The following is a 4,737-nucleotide window of genomic DNA, read 5'->3' on the forward strand; positions in this document are numbered from 1 at the left end:
TTCTTTATTCGATGTGAACAGTAGGCTTTTGGCCCTGTATGTGAGACTGGGTACACTTTGGTCACATAAATATTTGCTCCCATCACCACAAAATGAGAATCATGTAGAAAGGTTCTAAAGTCATAGCAAGTTTGCAAGGAATAGAGAGGCTTTAGAATGATTTTTTTTCCAAATTAGCTTTCCACTTGGTAAAGAACCAGATAAAATAAGCAAACACATTTCTTCCTTTTTCCAATAATTTTACCCTTTGTGCTTAGCAACAGCCATCCCCACAGCGGAACAAATACGTTAGTGATGCAGCTTCTCAACAATTCCTATCTCCATTTTTTTTTTTAACAAATAGGCCTCTGTTTCACTCAATTAAAATTCCCCTTTCCCTCTCCCGTAGGGACAACTGGAGAAGAGGATCTAAATATACAATTCTCTTTAGATATGCTATTTTATCAGTAGAATAAACCTAGCAAACAAGAGCAGAGGTACACTTCCAAAGAATAGTTTTGATCTCTCAAAAACCAGGAAAACTTCTAAGATGCTGCTGGTAAGAACAGTTCATTGAAAGAAGTGATGAGGTTGAAATATGATTTTTTATCCTCTGTTAATCCTGTATTGCCAGGTCTCACTACATGGACATCTGCCTCTTCTGCTGCATTGGCTTCTCAGGTAACATCTGTCAGAAACAGGATGTTTTTTGGGGGAGTACTCAATGCTTGCTGCAATTCTCCTATAACTTTCACTCTCTATTTTATGCCCAATCTTAGTGTCAAAATGGCCATCAAAAAGCTGGAGAATGTCTCCTTCTGTAGAATAGCTAAAGAGCAGCTTTCGTGCCTCAACACTGCCTGAGGAATAAATATACACCTTCATGTCTGCTTATCTCCATTTCCTTATTGCAGGAACCACATCTTCAAAGAATTCAGCCTTCACTGTCCCAGCTGCAAAGGCAGCCCTCCATATGTGGCCCTGGAGCTGTTTCAGGGCTGGGGTCTTCCTGTCCAGAGACGTCTGCCAATATATATTGTCTATCACGGCCTGAATCATCCGCTCCATGTCATTGGCACCAAACTCAGATTAGGAGGGAATTGGCACAACTCCATCCAAGTGAGAATCCACTTCTGCCTGTTTTCTCAGCAGACTCACATCCTGCTGACACTCTTTTTCTCCCCAGTGGGTGAGCAGATAGTCTCTAATGTTCTCACAAATGTAGGAAAATAATGTGTCCTTCACGAAAGCAAAGGTGGTAGTGGTACCTTCGATAACCAACAGAATCACGGACACCTCCGAGGGCACCACCAAGAGTACCACCATGTCTCCACCCCGACTCCTGCTGCTGCTTTTGAGGGGAACACGGGAGGATCCCTGGTGCCCAGCAGGGACGCAGGGCAGTTGAAAAATTCTTAACAATACATGTTAGCAGGGCCTGAGAGTCCCATGATGAGGACTGACCCATTATAGTAAACCAAACAAAGACAAGGATCCAACAGAAATCCACAAGACACACATTTAATTACGCACTCATACACCTGAGCCTTGTGGTAACCTCAAGAGTCATCTCTACTTAGAACTGAGCTATGGGCTTAATACTGCACCTGGCAGCCCACCAGCCATTACTGGATCCAGATTTCGAGAACCTCACCATAGGGCAAACAGAACTCCAAGGCTCTAGAGCAGATCAAAATTCCTGGGCAAAATAGACCAAACCTCCAGAGTAAAACAGACCTGATTTTCAGAACAGGTGGTTTTGATACCTATTAAAATTTGTCCAAGATTTCAAACACCAGAACCAGGGCTGGGCTCCAAAGAAGGTAGCATTCACTTCCTCAGGTTTCTGACCCAGACCTTCACACTTACACACACTGATTCACAACAGTCCTTTCCCAAGTCCTTACCTTCTGGTCCCGGGGTTTGAGATCTCCCTGGGAGTCTCCAATTGAAGTGGTGCATTTCATAAAGAGAGTCCAGACACCCAGAAGTCCAAATTAATGGAACCAATATTTATTTATAATTGTCTCTACTGACCAGGGCAGTTTCCTAGTGAAAGCTGTACGGGGATAAAATTACAATGCAGTTTTTATAGGGTGCAAGATTCAAAGCAAACAATATTCATTAATGAGATATAACCTTGATGAGGCAAGCAAACTTTTTCATCTGGAAGCTATTTGGGTTAGTATCGTGGGGTTCTGGACTTTCCATTGTATATCTTATCCTGGAATATGAGGCAGTAAAGAGAGTTACTTTCTCAGGATCCTGACTGTGTTGTTTTGGTTCTGAGCTGACTGACCTTCACAGGAAAGCTCATTTCTGATTTCTACTTTCCCCAGGGAAAAACAGGTTTTCTGGTCAATGACTTAGTTTACCTCACTTCAGGTCAACCTTAACTGCTTGGCTCTTTTCTAGCAACATCCTGCAGACTCCTCAGCCCTCCTTTGCTGGGTCCCACTCTCAAGCCTGGCTCTGACATCGGGATCCTGGACATGCCCACGTTATTTCTTTTCCCCCTCCCTTTCTGCAAGGGTAGGAGGGGAGGAGAAGAGAATAATTTTGTGTCTCCCAAAATATTTTATAACTAAAAAGAGCTTGGAACTCAGGACCCCTGTGACCCCGGGGATCCTTTTGTTTCATCTCGAAAGCCAGGAGTCAGAGCCCTAAACTAGGAGAGCACAGGCAGGAGCAGCCCTGAGACCAACATTTCCTACCTGGCTCCCACTCAGGACTAAAGGAGAAGGGGATTGCACAGGCCCGGAGAGAGTGGGGAGGGGAAGAGAGGGTGGGGCGTGAGGCGGAGCTAACTGGGAAGAGAGAAGGTGGGCAGGGTCAGGCCCCCCCCCCCCTCCCCGGAAAGGGCGGAGCAGTCCTGCCCACGAACCACAGGCAGCTCTGAGGTCTCTGGGAAATAAGAATTCAGAACCGTTCTCTGTCCATACCTCTTTCCTCTGGTTCCAAAGATCTGTGCAACTAGGAACTTCCTGCTCCTCCAACTGAGTGAATGGCTAATTAGTTTCTGACCTCCTGGAACAGGGACCGCGGAGAAAAAAGCGAAGATCACAGAAGCACAAGAAGCCCAGAGTGGGGAGGATCCAGCAGTAGAGGGCGTAGCTCACGGCGGGAGAAGGGATGGGAACCTCAGAGGGCATTAATTACTGCCTTCCTCACGGGTTAGAGCTGGCAGCCCCAGGCAGCGTGGATCCCGTGTGTGTGTGTGTGTGTGTGTGTGTGTGTGTGTGTGTGTGTGTGTGTGTGTGTGTGTGTGTGTGTGTGTGTGTGTGCGTCTATGTGTCTGGAGAGGTTGAAGTCTCCTCCGTGTGAGGTTTTCGGGGGAAAAACCAGCTCTCGCAGGTGCCGCCTTGAGGCTCACTCATGGACACACTCAGATCAGCCCAAAGTCGGGAGCCCCTCGCGGCTCTGGAGTTAGGCAGCTCTGGATGAGGTCCGGAAAGGACCTGGGTAGGGCAGGAGCACATCCGGGACTAGCAGAGCCCGGATGACAAGCGGTTGGCAGGTTGTGAATTTCGTTACCGGGTGAAACAATGTGTCCATGGGGCTGCTCTGGTGTCTGGGAGGGTTTGGCTGTGGCTGCCTGCTTCCCCTTTGGGATCTTGTTTCCTGCTAAAACTTCCTGACTGAGGACGGAACAAGATACAATTTTCACAAGGCCCTGGAAGAGGTCAAGAATCCTACCTTCCTGCTCCTGGGACCCAGACCCCCCCCCAGGCTCCTGCTTCCGCCACCCCCAACCCCACCCCCCTTCTTTCAAAGGGTCCTCTCCCATGAAAGGCAGCAGAATCCTAGGCAGGATCCTGGCTCTGAGCCTCAGGCTTCCCCTGCTCATCCCTGGCAGCCTCAGAACCCTTCCCCCTGTTGGAGAAGACTTGTGCCATCTCCTTAAACTTAGGGTCTTTGATCTGATCACAGGTTAAGCTCTCCTCTAACCCCGGATCACTTTCCTGTTGAAGTGTATTTAACCATATCCCCTTCTGACTTGGGGGAGGGGGGCAGGGAATTTCCTTTACACCCACTTTAGTTGGTGACATCCTCATTGCAATCCCTCTACCTGAATGAAAGCCCCTTGTTGCCACTTGGGCAGTCCTCTGTTTCAGGTTACCCCAAGCACGCTCTGTTCTAGCTAAATAGGAAATACTGACCAGAGAGAGGACACTAGAATTGGGAGGAGTTGAGGAAGGCTTCTTGGAGGAGGTGAGAGTCTAGTTTGGACTTTAGGGAAACCAGGGAGGTCATTGGTATGAGCTGGGGAGAGAGAGCATTCTGTCTGCCCATGGGGGACAGCCAGAGAAAATGCCTGTGGCCTGAGAGGAGATGGGGAAGGAGGGGGGAGGGTGGGGGTTCCTGTTCATAGAACTACCAGGAAGCTAATCTGGCCAGGTTCCAGAGTATGTTTCAGGGAGGAAGGTGGAAGAAGCCTGGCAAAGTAGGAAAGGAATGGGTCCTAAAGGGCTTTGGATGCCAGAGAGCATTGGGGCTTTGATACTGGAAGAAATGGGGCAGTAGTGGGGCCAGAGGCCCTGCACCTGAGCAAAGTCATCTCAGGAGCTGAAATGAGGGCAGGAATGAAGGGATTTGAAAGAACCTCCCAGAGTGACCTGCCAAAATCAGGAACTCCTGGTCTGCAAATTCCCTGCTTTCTTTGCTGGATGGAAAATCTCTCATTTTCCTTGCAGCTTACTCACCCTGTTTTCCTTTGGAGCAGCAATCTCACTGCCTTCTGGAGGTCACAGGTAGGTC

At 48.4% G+C, this 4,737-nt stretch overlaps 1 pseudogene; it reads right to left on the reverse strand.

Moving 5' to 3' along the window:
* Positions 1 to 524: 524 nt before the first annotated feature.
* LOC123241760 lies at positions 525 to 1,305 on the reverse strand (annotated as a pseudogene).
* Positions 1,306 to 4,737: the final 3,432 nt, after the last annotated feature.

Source organism: Gracilinanus agilis, chromosome 3 (genome assembly GCF_016433145.1).
Source record: "Gracilinanus agilis isolate LMUSP501 chromosome 3, AgileGrace, whole genome shotgun sequence".
Lineage (NCBI taxonomy): Eukaryota > Metazoa > Chordata > Mammalia > Didelphimorphia > Didelphidae > Gracilinanus > Gracilinanus agilis.